Source organism: Equus przewalskii, chromosome 3 (assembly GCF_037783145.1).
Source record: "Equus przewalskii isolate Varuska chromosome 3, EquPr2, whole genome shotgun sequence".
Taxonomy (NCBI): Eukaryota; Metazoa; Chordata; class Mammalia; order Perissodactyla; family Equidae; genus Equus; species Equus przewalskii.
This window is the reverse complement of record NC_091833.1, coordinates 41105180-41122004: the sequence shown is the minus strand read 5'-3', so window position 1 is coordinate 41122004 and position 16825 is coordinate 41105180. Positions and strand designations below refer to the sequence as shown.

Below are 16825 nucleotides of genomic sequence, written 5' to 3'. Positions count from 1 at the left end.
TCCGAGATTTAGCCAATGGGAGCAATTTCAAGCTCAGTCTTGCGTCCTTTTCACATGTTCTAATCATTTTCTTAGTGTGCGTTAGTTTTTTGTTTTTTTTGAGGAAGATCAGCCCTGAGCTAACTGCAGCCAATCTTCCTCTCTTTGCTGAGGAAGACTGGCCCTGAGCTAACATCTGTGCCCATCTTCCTCTACTTTATATGTGGGATGCCTACCACAGCGTGGCTTGCCACGCGGTGCCATATCCACACCCGGGATCTGAACCAGTGAACTCGGGCCGCCAAAGAGGAAAGTGCGAACTCAACCGCTGCACCACTGGGCCAGGCACGCATTAGTTTTTAACAGAGCAAGATATTCCTGCCCCTGCCCTGTTATCAGCCATTTCTCTAGGGATCTCTGGCACCTCTGAGAGAGAAAAGGTTTTTAGAAATCAAGATCTGAGAACTAAGTGTGCTCATTACTACTAGGGCCCTTTCAGCAGACAGAGCTAGGGGAAAAAAAAATGCACATATACATGTATACATGTACGAATACCTCCATGTGAATATCTATATCCATATATATTTCTCTATATACAAAAATGATGGGTTCAGGGGCTGGCCCCGTGGCCGAGTGGTTAAGTTCGCGCGCTCCGCTGCAGGCGGCCCAGTGTTTCCTTGGTTCGAATCCTGGGCGTGGACATGGCAGTGCTCATCAAACCACGCTGAGGCAGCGTCCCACATACCACAACTAGAATGACCCACAACGAAGAATATACAAATATGTACCGGGGGGCTTTGGGGAGAAAAAGGGAAAAAATAAAAAAAATCTTTAAAAAAAAAAAAAGTGATGGGTTCATAATGATACCTCCAATTCCAACTTAATTCTACAGAGTACATTCTGGTCTTCCTCCTTTCCATGCTTGTAACTCCCTTCTCCAACAGTGAGAAACACAGTCCTCATTATTCTCAATATATTTATTCATTCATTTACTCCTAGATTACACAGAAAGTAGTTTTAATATTGCTAACCTAAACCACTGGGAAAACCAGAGCTACTAAATACAGTTCAGGATTTGTTTAGTTCTTTTTGCCTTTAGTCTGAAAGCATTGTATTCAAAATTTACTTGGATTACTACTAATAATATTTTTTAAATTGCTGGGAAATTATAACAACAGAAAGCACTACTGAACACATGAGATTTCTCTTATATGTGTCTTCTCTTTTTAAGGAGTAATGCTATACAATACGACAAAGATATCATACCAGATAGAAGGAAGAGCGTGTCCTGTCATGCCTTTTCTTTCTTTTCAAACTGCTCAAAAATACCCTACTACCAAGATTCCTATATCCTTATCCCAATTTATTTTCTCAGGGACAAAAACAGAAATAAAATCATTCTACTCTAGCAATCTTACATGTTTGAGTTAGAGATATTTTTACCTCTTGCAAAACTAAAATTCCAGTTAGTAACTTAACACATTAATTCTGTTACACACATTGAACCTTTGAATCTAGAAATGGCCCTGGGCTCTACTAAGTTCACAGTACCTTTGAAAGTTTCTATTACTGGAGCATGCCAGGAAAATTGAAAGAAAAAGTAAAAGTATTTTTCCTAAATTATTTTTCTCTAATTATATAATTAAAATAAAATAATGGATAATCAGAAAGGTAGATAATAAAAGAGAAGCTTAGAGACATTAAAATAATCAACCTCTTTTTCAGTGAAGAATTTTACATCAAAATGGAGTAAAACTGGATATCAAAAGTAAACTCTATTCTCTCATCAACACAAAATAAAGGGATCATTTTAAAACTTGAACAGGTGAAATGAAAATTAGTTATTTAAAATTCCACTGGAAACACTTTAGGGAACCCATTATTCCCTGGGGTTACCAATTTATGCAATGATCATCTTAATGACTTATTTTTGTTTGTTATTAATATGCTTTTCTCTGTATTTTTCTGACATATATCAATTTGTCTTATTTACCTATGTATTTTTTTTGCAACTTTGTTAATGTCTACTTGACATACAGTAAAGTTTACATATTTAAAGTGTATAATTTGATAAGTTTTGGCATGTCACATGCATGAAACAATCACGACAATCAGGATAATAAACTTTTTACACCCACAAAAGTTTCCTTATGTGATCTTTTATAAGCCACTCACCTTCCACCCACATACACACGTACACACTGGTGTGCTTTCTGTGACTATACATTAGTTTCCTTTTTCTAGCATTTTATATGAATGGAATCATACATTATGTAATATTTTGTTTCTGGCTTCCTTCACTCAGCATAATGATTTTGAGATTCATCATGTTCTTGAGTATATCCGTATTTCACTTATTTTAATTGCTGAGTAGTATTCCACTGTACGGATATACTAGTCTGTTGATTATTCACTAGTTAATAAACATTTGAGTTGTTTCCAGTTTTTGGTTAACAACACTGCCATAAACATTCACATATATGCCTCTCATTTCTTTTAAATAAATATCTAGTAGAATGTCTCAGTCAATGGTAGGTGAATTTTAAACTTTTGGACTTTTGAAAAAACTGCTCAACTGCTTTCCAATGCGGTTGTACATGATTATCTCTTTACATACTCATATTGCAACTACATCCCTCTTTACATATATTTTTCTCTGAAGGCCAAAAGTCTGAAATATTGGACTAAGAAAAAAGATGAGAGCTTAATAACATTTAAGCAAAAAGAAAAGAGAAAAAATTGGGGATTCATCATGACATTAAATTACATGTAGAACATACATATGAATGGATACTATTTTTTAAAAATTACGTTCCTCAGAATTTTTTTAAAGGCATTAATTCTACTTTTGGCTGAAGTTCTTTCAGAGAGAAGCTCACGGCTATCTTTGTATCCCAAATGCTATCACAGTGATCGGAACACAGCTAGATCATAAGAGTGTTTTATCAGAATCAGAATCATGAACTTTGATGAGCTAGTATGGGAGATAAATGGACAGAAAGTATAATAGCACATAAAATATTAAGAATTTATAAGGTAAAATATTTCATGCCACAATCGGACTCTAATTTTTCTTACTGTTATTTCCCAGCATTAGGTCTTCAGATCAACATTGTTTGTCTTTCTTTCATTTCAGTCTTGCAAATATACAACCAAATATTATTAAAAGATTTGAGATGTGGAATACTAAAAGATAGTGACAACTGAAAAAAATAAATAAAACAAGGACACTTTGAGAAACAACCTTACATACAAGATAAAGAGGGAAATTACATAGGAATGAAAGTATAAAGTTAACTTCATTAAAAATTTAGCTGGTACACAGTTCATCTATTTCACTGTGGCAAGCCATCAAAATAATTATGATTCCGCGAAAGCAATCTAATCTCAGGCGAATGCTAAAAAGTCTGTCTTCCAATTAGCACATTAGTGAGGCTTGCCTAATTAAATCAATTGAGCACCAGTAGAATAAAAGCCCCCTAAGTGGGCGCTATGAGACTCATATGAAGACACAGATGTAACCTAGTATTTACAATGCACATTAGGAAATTGTTGGCAAATGTTTAATACGTGATTTTTTTTCTTTGTATACAGCAAATCAAAGGTCTAGGAAAGGTCTTAAACCCTAGTGAAATGCTCAAATGTGCAAATTCAGATTTTAAAAATCTACGCTGTTAATGCTTCTTTTATAATCAAGCAATGATGTCTTAAAACCATATTTCTAGAATTGGATGTGGGACCATAAAAATGGGTTAAATTAATTTTCTATATATAAATGCCACATTAGAAGGTAATTAGAAAGTCCTCAGAGACATTTATCATTAAACTACCTGCTGCTTCCTTTGTTTTCTACTGTTTAGGGAACTGCTTCACTTTTCTTTGAGCATCTTTTCCATACTAATCATTACACACATTTAAAAGTTAAGGGTATCTTACTGAATGTAAGTTCTAAAATATCTTTTTAGAAAACTGTTTTGAAAGTTTTCAAGAGAAGATAAAACAATTAATAGAATGCATAAAATCTCATTTTTCCTCTTAATTACTACTATTTAAATATTTCATAAAAGCTTGCATTTTATATAGACGAGAATAATGAAAGTGTTTACTTTCTGCAAAGAGACTCCTGGGTGCTCTTTGCCTGGTAATGAGCAAGAGAGAACAGAAAAACTGTTGACTAGGACACAGTGGCATTTGAATAAAATGTTTTCATAAAAGATCTTTGCATTTTGTGACATCAGATTCACTGAGAGCCTCCATTTCTATAGATACAGTTAAAAAGAGAAGAACAAGGACAAACAAGCAGAGTTGGCAAAATAGCAATTAGTAAAGACAGAGAAAGTATGCCCAAACAAACAGAAAAAGCACAGACAAAAGAAGATTGTCTCCATACAGCAGCAAAAATGGATCTATTTCATTTGGAAGCAGCATAGTATAGAAAATAAAGCTTTGAGAAAAGAATCAGGATTCCTGATTTCTAATTCCGGGTTTGTTACAATATAACTGAAACACTAAGAAAGTCCAAAACTCAAATACTCCTACAGCAAAAATGACCTTGGCAGGTCAGAAGTTATGTCCCTTAAAAACTGATCATGTATGAGGTAGGTAAGGAGTTGACATCACTGGATACAGAGTTTATAAGAAATGCAAACTACCTGCGTGAGCTAAAGTACAGTATTGTTCTTTTCCAAATGTTTTGGTGTTTTTGCACACTGGAAAGGAAAGCCTTCAGGGAGAAGAGAGAATGCTCAAGTTGAGAAACAGGATGAAACTACAACACACTTAAGAATAAGCATGGAGTAAGGCCACCAAGACTTCATTACCAGTTCAGAAGAATGCCAGCCATTTTTTGTTAAAACAATTTTAATATTTGACAGCTTAAAATGTCCTTTCTTTATTGCTGCTATCTTCAACCTGTTTTCCTATAAGAAATTATCCTTAATAAGGCAATGGTCTATTTCCGATTTTAAGGAAAAAAAACGAAAAGCAAAACTGTCAAAAGAGTGGAGCTGAACTCAGCTTAAAGGCCCAGGAAATAAGCATGTAAATAAAAGTAAAGAAAAAACAAATGAGATCTAGTGCCCTGGGCCTGCTAAAATCCAGAAAGGAGAGCAAAGTAGGTGGGATCAAGTCCACGAAGAAGCCCTTTGTCTTAAAAATTAAAAGACAAAACACAAAGCTGTCCCTTTGACAGAGGTCATATAAGCCAACCTTCTCCTTTTGCAAAAAATCTCTTTGCAATATTTTCTATAAGTCACTTAACTGTCTTGCCCCTTAATTTTCTCATTTCTTTCTCTTTTTTTTAATTGAGGTAACATTGGTGTATAACATTATATAAGTTTCAGGTATATATCATTATATTTCAACTTCTGTAAGGACTACATCATTTTCACCACCAAAAGTCTGGGTGCCATCCATCACCGTACAAATGTCCCCCTTTACCCCTTGCCCCTCCCCCCAACTCCCTTTCCCTCTGGTAACCACCAAACTGTTCTCTGTATCTATGTATCTGTTTCTTTATCTTCCATATATAAGTGAAGTCATACGGTAATTGTTATACAGTAATTGTCTTCCTTATTTCTTGTCTGACAATTTCGCTTAGCATAATATCCTCAAGGTCCATCCATGTTGTCACAAATAGCAAGATTTCACTTTTTTATGGCTGAATAGTATTCCATCACATGTGTGTGTATATTATTTATACATATATAAGAAGATATATATATAAAATATATATATATATTTTTATACTCACACACACATCTTCTTTACCCATTCATCCATGGAAGGTACTTAGGTTCCAAGTCTTGGCTGCAATGAACATACAGATACATACATCTTTTTTAATTAGTATTTTTTTATATCCTTTGGATAAATACCCAGAAGTGGAATAGCTGGATCACGTTGGTAGTCATATTTTTAATTTTTTGAGGAACCTCCATACTGTTTTCCATATAGTGGCTGCACCAAGTTACATCCCTACCAGCAGTGTATGAGGGTTCTCTTTTCTCTACATCCTCTCCAACACTTGCTATTTCCTATCTTTTTAATAATAGCCATTCTGACAGGCATAAGGTGATATCTCATTGTAATTTTGATTTGCAGTTCCCTGATAATTGGTGATGTTGAACATCTTTTCATGCACCTGATAGTAATCTGCATATCTTCTTTGGAAAAAAGTTTGTTCATATCCTCTGCCCATTTTTTGATTGGGCTGTTTGTTTTTTTGTTGTTGAGTTGTATGAGTTATTTATATATTTTGGATATTAATCCCTTATTGGATATATGATTTGCAAATATCTTTTCCCAATTCATAAGTTGTCTTTTCATTTTGTTGATGATTTCCTTTGCTGTGAAGAAGCTTTTTAGCTTGATGTAGTCCAATTATTTATTTTTTCTTTTGTTTCTCTTGCCTGAGGAGACATATTCAAAAAGATGCTGCTAAAACCAATGTCAAGCGTACTGCCTATGTTTCTTCTGGGTGTTTTCTGGTTTCAGGTCTTACATTCAAGTCTTTAATCCATTTTGAGTTAATTTTTGTGTATGGTGTAAGATAATGCTCTACTTTCATTTTTTTGCATGTGGCTGTCCAGTCTTCCCAGCACCAATTATTGAAGAGATTTTCCTTTTTCCATTGTATGTTCTTGGCTCCCTTGTCGAAAAGTAGCTGTCCGTAGATGTGTGGGTTTATTTCTGGGCTCTCAATTCTGTTCCATTGATCTGTGTACCTGTTTTTCTACCAGTACCCTGCTGTTTTGATTACTATAACTTTGCAACATACTTTGAAATCAGGGAGTATGATATCTCCAGCTTTGTTCCTTTTTCTCAGAATTGCCTTGGCTATTCAGGGTCTTTCATTGTTCCATATAAATTTTTTGTTCTATTTCCTTGAAAAATGTTGGGATTTGATAGGGATTGCATTGAATCTGTAGATTGCTTTTGGTAACATGGACATGTTAACTATGCTAATTCTTCCAATCCATGAGCATGTAATGTCTTTCCATTTCTTTGTGTCTTCTTCAATTTCCTTCAATTTCTTAGAGTTTTTATTCTTAGTACAATAAGGTTAATTTTAAAAAATTAAAAAGAAATGAAGTAAGGAAAGTATTCAAGGCAAAATGACAAAAATACGAAAGAGTCAAAGGTCAACGTGCATTTATGAAGAAAACAACCAAACAAGTGGAACAGAATACACACTAGTACACACTAGTACCTATAATTCAAGAAAACCTTCTTAGGAAAAAAACAAAGATTTAAAACTACATATGTAAAGGGCACAGTACTTACCTGAGAAAATCTTCCCAGAGTGGATAAAATCAAAGCGTATTTGAGTAAAATTACTGAACTTTATAAAAAAGAAAAGAAATATCTCAGACATCCAGGCAAAAAGACCAAATCACTTAAAAGGAAACAAAAATAAGACTTTATCAGACTTTTCAACAGCAATGCTTTATGCCAATAGGAAAGAATATCATATTTAAGATAGTTAAGGAAAGAACTTGTAAGCCAAAGATTTTAAATGCAGCCAAAGCCATTTTCAAGTAGAAATGTTACAGAAAATTTGTTATCAACATGCCAAAACTCAGGGCATAATGTTCCCATGAGCACTTTCTGATGGATCTACTAAAGAATGAGCTTCAAAAAGCCAAAATGAATGGAGAGACATGGACATATGGACAGATGGAGACTTGTAAATACATATTTCTGAAGAACTAATTCTAAAGGACCATTTTAGGGGAAAGACTATATCTCTTTTATTCTCCACATCCAACTACTTAAGTCTTCTTGATCTAATTCTTGAGTCTAACCACTTTTCTCTTCCTCCATTGCCACTAATTTGGTTTAGGTCACATTCATCTTTTTTTGGATCAGAGCAATGACCTCTTGTGGTAGGCAGAATGGTTCCCCAAAGATAATCATGCCCTAATCCCTAAAATTTGTGACTATGTTACATTACATAGCAAAAGAGACTGCATATTTAATTAAGGTTATAGACCTTAAAATAGGGAGATTATCCTGGATCATTGGGCGGGCTAGTCACACGAACTCTTAGCAGACAGCTTTCTCCAAGTGGTGTCAGAAGTCAAGGAGACTTGAAATGTGAGGAGAATTCCACGTGCTACTGCTGATTTAAAGATGAAGTAGGTCACATGAGAAGGAACATAGCTGGTCTTAAGGGAGATGAGAGAGGCTCTCCCGGCTGACAGCCAGCAAGGAAATAGGGACTCCACCCTATACCTGCAAGGAACTGAGTTCTGTCAACAGCCTGAAGGAGCTGGGAAACAGATTCTTCCTCAGAATCTACAAAAGGAACATGGCTCTGCCAACAGCTTACTTGATTTTGGCTTTAGGAGACCCTAAGCAAAGAACCAGCTGCGCTATGCTGCACGTGGACTTCTGAGCCACGGAAACTGTGGGATAATAAATGAGTGATTTTTAAGCTGCTAAATTTGTTGTAATTTGTTGTAGCAGTTTTAGAAACTAATACATTTCCTTACTGGTCATGTCGATTCCTGTGTATCCCACTCCAACTCATTCTCTACTCGACTCCCAGAGTAATCTTTCTAGAATATGAATCTATTTTTGTCATTCATCTGCTTAAAACCACCGCTGAAATCTCACTGCCTTCTAAATAAAGTTCCAATTCTCAATAAAGTTCTAACTCCAGTGCACGGCCATACAAGACCCTTGTTGGATAGTATCAGTTTACTCTGCCAGCCTACTCACTCCCTATTATCTCCTCAGGCTCTCTGCTCTAAATATTCTGAATTATTTTTGTTCCAAAAGATTGCAAGGCAAAGGAGCCTTTGTACACGCTAAACACTGTGTGAAAGACCCTTCTTTTCATTCAGCTCACTCAGTCTTCAGGACTCAGATTAAATATTACTGAATCCCCTCAGGATGGGCTAGGTAGTCTGCCTATGTTTACTCCTATCAGAGTGCCTGTCATTATTTATTGCAAAATTGCCAAGATTTTTCAATTTCCCCCACTAACCTGCAAGATACAGGATAGGAGATCTGGTGTCATATTCTTCAAAGTAGTTCAAGCAATGCTTGCCATAAAAAAGAAAATGGAAGGTAGAATTTTAAACAATTTTGAAATATATTAGAGGATAGGAGGAAAGTTAAAGTAATAAGCAACAATTAAATGCATTCTTAATTGTTCTAGATTGGTGGTATAATTTCTTCTACCTTCATAATATTTAAGAATACTGTATTTTTAGTATTTTGAAATTACTTCGAGTTTACTCTAAATTTGAATTTACTTCAAAATGTTTTCCCCTAGGAGTATCTCTGAAAAAAAATATCATTTTTTGGTTAGGCATCCTTTCCTAAGTACAAAACATAAAATGTGTGATCTCATTTCAGTTTTCTCAAAAGAGCAGTCTATTTCTAGCTAACTTTTTTCCTAAAGCCTCTCAACCCAGGAATTGTCACAGTGCTCCCAGTGAGTTCCCATGGGAACGCCAAATGTTTCCCACCACAGCACAGATCAGGTCCATCATGAATGCCAGGACAAGACCACTGAGAGTGATTAACGGGTGAAGGCACGGCTATCATATCTGAAAACCAGAGGACAATACAGAGTGTTACCATTCACGAGATTTGCCAACACTAAATTTTAAAAATATGTTAATTATTTTTTAAAAGAGTAAAAGCATACTAGCAGAAGATCAAGTCCTTATGATTTTCTTGGAGGCCAAGACTTGTCAAACACTGTGCCAAAAAAAATTATTTGACCTTAAATAATATAAAGAAATCCAAAATAAGAATGTTAAAATTAGCTTAAAAGGCTAATGATATTCTATATAAAGATAAGGAAACTTTAATATTACTCTGTCTTCCTTGTACTCATGCAGATCAATGAATAAAAACATTGATATAAGCATACCTTCTTCATGGATTCATCACAAAAGTCTGCAAGTCAAATCACCGGGCTCTGCCTTGATTCTCTCAGAGTAACTGTACACTAACGTTCATTGAACTGATTATTCACTGACTTAGGAATAAGGCTACTACACAGTTAGCAACTCTGATTCAATGCACTCTCACAGGGAACAGAGAAAACGAGGGTACTCTCAAAGGACAGAGAACTTTTACTGAAGACCCATGCCAGTTTCTGATTCAGATGAGGAATGTGATATAGATAATACCAGCTTATTTGCTGCTATCTGAATCGCTCACATTTCTGTACTTGTGAAGATAATAGCAGAATTCAAATACTAACTGCTACAATATCATGCTGATTTTCATTAAATTTGGCAAAAGGGTGCTCAGCATGGAAATATTAAACTACTTTCAAACCATATGACTAAAAATGTTCTTCTATTTATAGCTTTTATGTTTGATTTTAATTTTTTAATACGGGCACTCACTAAACTCTAGAAAATTAAAGTCAGCCAATGATTCCACTACAAAATATTTCTTTTCAAATGTTCATGCCTAAATGATACAAAGATCCTTTAACAAAAATACATGAACTTTAGATGAACGTATTACACAAAATAAAAAATTAAATTATTGCCTCACAAATATTACAAACACAAATAATTTTTAAAGTACATTAATCACATAAACAAAAGACTGTATTATTGATAACTCAAAAATAATGTCTATAGAAGTCAAATTTCTTGATCTTTATTGTACAATGGATCCCCAAATCTTCCAAACCCCATCATGTTCTAATTTATAAAGAGTATTGTAAATTTTTAATAAACTGTGAAACTTATTTCCAAAGTGGCTATACAATTTTACATTCTGACCAGCAGCATATGGGATTTCCAGTTCCTCCACATCCACACCACTTGGCATGGTCAATATTTTTAATTTTAGACAACTTAACAAGAGTGTAGTGATAGTGTGTAGTGTGATTTCTCCAGTCCCTCAAGTGGTTTTTCAGGCCCTTAATATACCTGATAATAAATCCCTTTTGCTAAAAGAGCTAAAGTAGTTTCTATTGTCAGCAACTGAAGTCTAGCCAATACATCTTGATATCAAAAGCAGTACCTGGGGGCCGGCCCGGTGGCACAGCGGTTAAGTTCACACATTCTGCTTCAGTGGCCCAGGGTTCGCCAGTTCAGATCCTGGGTGCAGACCTATGCACTGCATGTCAAGCCACGCTGTGGCAGGAGTCCCACATATAAAATAAAGGAAGATGGGCATGGATGTTAGCTCAGGGCCAGTCTTCCTCAGCAAAAAAAAGGAGGATTGGCAGCAGATGTCAGCTCAGGGCTAATCTTCCTCAAAAAAAAAAAAAAGTCAGTAGCTGTATGAAGGGCGAGAATAAGAAGTTAAAGATGGGGTAACAATGATTTAGAGGGGGCAATCATTTCTAAAAGAGCAAAAATCTGGAAATAAGCATAATCCCAAAGGCCCAGGAATATCAGAACTGTGAAAGGGAAGATCAGAAGGGTGAAATAGCCAATGAAAATTTTATTAGGAAATATGTCATCTCTGTAGAGCTAAAGAGGGAAGGTTACAAGAAGGCAAGGATTATGAGTTGTCTAAAAACATAACTGAACAAGATCCCAGTGTAAGGCCATAGCAGTAGGATTAAGTTTAGAGTGGGAATAAGATAAAATAGGAATGATTGATAGAATTGAATAAAATGTGGATAATCTAAATACATTTAAGAGTAAGATCTATCAGTGCAGACAATTCTGACAGTTACAAACTCCAGGGGGACCGGGTCATAGAAGGGCCCTCACAATATTGAGGCTTAACTCCAGGAGCTCCATCAGATTCCCACAGTAAATATCAGAGAAAAATCCCCTTGGGCTTCCTGCAGGAAAAGGGGAAAAGGAACCAATTTGAAATATGTCAGAGCACTCTCTTCTTCTTAAGAAGCTTGCCCTCAGGGGAAACCAGTGAATCAGAGCCTGACCTGCTGGAATATTATCAAAGCCTAACTAACCTATCGCTGGATGCAAAAATGATAAAACTGAGGCTGTCCCACTTTGGGCACATCATGAGAAGCCAGGATTCTCTACAAAGGACAATAATGCTAGGAAAAGTAGAAGGCAGTGAGAAAAGAGGAAGACCAAATATAAGATGGATTAACTCCACAAAGGAAGCCATGGGCATGAGTCCACAGGAGTTGAGGAGAGCTGTTGAGGACAGGGCATCGTGGACATCACTCGTTCATAGGATCGCCAGGAGTTGAAGCCGACTTGACTGCATGTAACGCACACACACAACTGACCTAGGGAAAGGAAATACCCAACTCCAGCCCACTCTAGTCAGCCTGTGCTACCTAAGAGAAGAGAAAAAACTGAGAAACACCTGTGAAGTTCACAGCCCAGAGGCACAGGCTCACTAAAAGAATGAGACCTAATCATAGGACTATAGAACGCTTCCCCTCCCCTGACACCTCACCACATTACTAAAGGCCTATCCACAGCAGTTCCTTTTACCCTGTACATAATGCCCATTATAAAAAAAAAATTACAAGGCAAAAAACAGAATTTGAAGAGATAGAGCAAGCATCACAAACAGACATGGCAGGGATGTGACAAATTATCAGATGAGGAATTTAAAATGATGATTAATATGCTAAGGGCTTTAATGGATAAAATAAATAGCATAGAAGAACAGATAGGCAATATAAGCAGAGAGGTGGAAATCCTAAGAACGAACCCAAAAGAAATGATAGAGCTGAAACACGCTGTAACAGAAATGAAGAATGTCTTTGATGGGCTTATTAGTAGACTGAACACAGCTGAGGAAAGAATCTCAGAGCTAGAGGATGTACCAACAGAAACCTCAAAAACTGAAAAGTAAAGAAAGCAGACTGAAAAAAAACAGAACAGAATATCCAGGGACCGTGGGACAACTACAAAAGGTGTAACAAATGTATAATGGGAATACCAAAAAGAGAAGCAAGAGAGAAAGGAACAAAAGAAATATTTGATACAATAATGACTGAGAATTTCCCCAAGTTAATTTCCCCAAGACACCAAAGCACAGATTCAGGAAGCTCAGAGAATACCAAGCAGGCAAATTGCCAAAAAGAAACCTATCCCTAGACAAATCCTTTTCAAATTACAGATAATCAAAGATAAAAAATCCTGAAAAAAGCCAGAGGAAATAAAACAACCTACCTATATAGGAACGAAGATAAGAATTACACCCAACTTCTCTTCAGAAACCATGCAAACAAGAAGAGTAGAGCGAAATATTTAAAGTGTTCAGATGAAAAACCACCAACCTAGAATAGTGTATTCTGAGAAATCATCCTTCAAAAGTGAAAGAGAAATAGACTTTCTCAGACAAACAAAAATTGAGGGAATTTGTTGCCAGTAAGTCTGCTTTGCAAGAAACATTAAAAGAATTTCGTTAGAGAGAAGGAAAATAATACAGGTCAGAAACCGGGATCTACATAAAGAAAGGAAGAATCTCAAAGAAAGAATAAGTGAAGGTAAACTAAAAACTTTTTTCTTTTTTTTTTTTCTGAGGAAGATTTGCCCTGAGCTAACATCCAGGCCAACCTTCCTCTACTTTTTAGTATGCAGGCTACAGCACAGCATGGCTGCTAACAGACCAGTTTAGGTCCACACCCAGGTACTGAACCCAGGCCACGGAAGTGGAGCACGCTGAACTTAACCACTAGGCCACCGGGGCTGGCCCCATTTTTCTTACTCTTAATTGATCTAATAGATTAAAGTTTGTTCAAAATAATAATAACAATGTATTCAATTAAGTGTGCTTAATGTATTTCATATATATATACATGCTTACATATGCTTATATATAAGTGAAATGAATGACAGCAATGACACAATGGACAGGAGGAAGAAATGATACAATGGACAGGAGGAATAATTTGGAATTTGCTTTTGACCTTAAAAATAAATCCTTGATCTGACAAAACTTAAATCTTGCCTTTCCAGGTGCTAAAAAAATTCAAGCAAATGTTGGCATGTTATTTAGAAATAAAGAAAAATAAATTGGATTAATAATAAGCCAACACAACTCAAGAAAACCTCTTGTAATAACTCATGGAAAACAGCATAAAACTTAACCAGTCCAGCTTTACACGTGAGCACTAGTTTGGATTTTATGTAACTCACTTGAGGTTTTCAAGAAACTAGTAACAGTTTTCCGTAATCACAGTCCTCCCCACCCCTACCCTTTCCGCGTGTCAGCATTCAGCTTAAAGGGAGTATGTGATTGCATAAAACTGGCTTCTCTGAATAGCTTCTGACTATTTTCAAAAAACATAAAAATAAAAGTATTTTTAAAAGATTTCTTTGACTACCTCAGACTTCCAAGTATCTCAGGCGCAATAGAAACTCAGAAGAAAACACACTTTCAAAGCTATCTGAGACTCTCTTCATTCAACCTAATTTCTAAACCTATTCAACATATAATAAATTGGAGCTGGTTCTAAAAGAAATTTTTAAGTAAATGAGATTAGGAATCACCCTATAGACTTCCAAACAAGCATTTCCTTCTCATCTGTGGTCTATTTGTAATAATCTGCTAATTTTATATATCACATAACAACCAACTTTCAAACTTGTTTAGGATTCCCAGTGTTCCAAGAGGGAGACATTGAACTGGCACATCTTTAAAATAACTTGCCCAGATAGATTGTTATTAATCCTCTCCGTCAAAATAATTAATAAAATAACTGTGATTATAAAGATTTCCGATAAGTCGCGTTTTTACTTTCCATGCTTTCTTTTAGATGCCACGTGAAGAATATATACAAATGTGATCTGCTCCATCCCAGAGCTTATATTCTAAAACAGTCACTATCGAAGTCTGGTACATGGTATATGTAACTACACAACAATGTCTTTACACACAGAAAATCCACAGCAAGAGTGCAGCTAACAATAAACTGACACTTATATAGAGAATTTCTCTTTGGGTATTTTAGGCCACATAATATACGTCTGGATTTCTGAAACCCCTGCTATTTCTCTTAAAATAATGATTAAAAAAATTATAAACCCATAAGATCTTTAGTACATGAGAAAGTTACATAGTGCCCCACAGGAGGCAACAACAACAACAGAAAACATATAACACTGAAGGGCTAAACAAACAGTCTGCAGATTCACTCCAGGTCAAACAGCTGAGAATTGTTCTGTGGTGCGGTGGCCAGTGAAGGGAGGTTTCACAAAGACTCGGGCTTTCTCTAACAAAAGCTATAAAGAGAGAAAAGTCTCCAGAGAATTCTAACCACAAAACTGTTGAAGGACTTCTTAAACTACTGCATGAAAGATTGTTAAATTAACCATTCTCCCCTAGAGAGACTGATATGCTACCCAAGAAAAGGAAGAACACAAAACAGTGTTTAGTCTGTGGAAACCAAGTGTCACAGTGACATTCTTACAGGAAATGTTCTACTCTAAAATGACTATTAACTGTTATATATCACAAATTTGAAAAAGGAAATAACTTTTTCCTCTTCATTTGAGGTCATATTTTCTAGGCATCAAATAAGTATAGAAAATAAGATCATTTTAATAAGTTGATGTAATCCCTACTTTAAAAAGGATATTCTTATTTTCATAAATAGAGCCTAAGCAATGTGAATTAAAATTGTATTAAAACGATATTTAACATTTTATAAATCAGGAATACCATAAATTATATATGATGTAATTTACTGTGGCAAACTACTATGTTTAAATTGATTACTTAATCTCATTTTGGGCTCATAACTAGTTTATCTGTATAAGAACATCAGTTTTTTAAATGAATACATAAACAGACTTTCATAAAAGAAACATATAAGAAACTCAAGCAACTGGAAGGTAGACACACACACCAAATTCTCATTGCTACAAATGTTAGGGGAGATCTTTGCATAAAAACTGGCATTTTACAAACAGTAATAGCTCAGGCCAGCCCCATGGTTGAGTGGTTAAAGTTCTGCATGCTCTGCTTCAGTGGCCTGGGTTCGTAGGTTCAGATGCCAGGCACAGACCTACTCCACTCATCAGCCATGCTGTGGAGGCATCTCTCATATAAAATAGAGGAAGACTGGCACAGATGAGACTGGTACAGATGTTAACTCAGGGTTAATCTTCCTCAAGCAAAAAAAGAGGAAGATTGGCAACAGATGTTAGCTCAAGGCAAATCTTCCTCACCAAAAAAACAAAAACAAAAACAAAATAGTAATAGCTCTCTCACTTTGTGTTACCATATTCCATTTAAGATCAATCTGATCTGAACTGAATAATGAATAATATGTTGTTATTTTGTGGAAGTTATTAACTTATTGCTTATTGTTTTGTGTGGAAATTTACATTGGGTATAAATTTCAGTCCTCTCTGAAAACCAAAAATATATCTTCCTCTTATTCATTTTCTTACTATAAAGAGAAAAATATCTTATGGGATGGAAAAAGAACATAAAGATTCACATGCACTCCATTATTCAGTCTTGTTTTTGGTGAAGAGGATGCATTTTCTGGATTGGAATTACCTAAACCTCCAAAGAAAGAATAAACTTAATAATAATAGAACAATATTTCATTTGAATGGAAAGAACAGTGAACTTAACTACGAAACCAGAGAAACACTTAAGCAACATGAGATCAGAAACCATCACATTTGTCTTTTTTCACTAGATCAAGCACTTCCCCAGTACTAGCTACCTGGTATGTACGGAGTGGAGGCTTCCTCTGCCTGAACAACATTCTCACTCCCACGGTCCCCACCCCAATGCTCCTCACTGTTAGAAGTCATCCAGATAAATCCCACTCAAGTGTCAACCTTTCTGTAAAATGTTCTCTACCAAAGCACTTATTACACTCCATAGCAATCTTCGTGCAATAAAATATAGAGGTGTACCATGGATTTTGGAATCAGGTAGGAGTTCAAGTTCGAGTTCC

The 16825-nt window shown here is 35.6% G+C and overlaps 1 protein-coding gene across 3 annotated transcripts in view; it reads right to left on the bottom strand.

Moving 5' to 3' along the window:
* Positions 1-16825, bottom strand: part of STPG2 (sperm tail PG-rich repeat containing 2) — a 519252-nt gene that overhangs the window by 328510 nt on the left and 173917 nt on the right. The window lies entirely within an intron of this gene.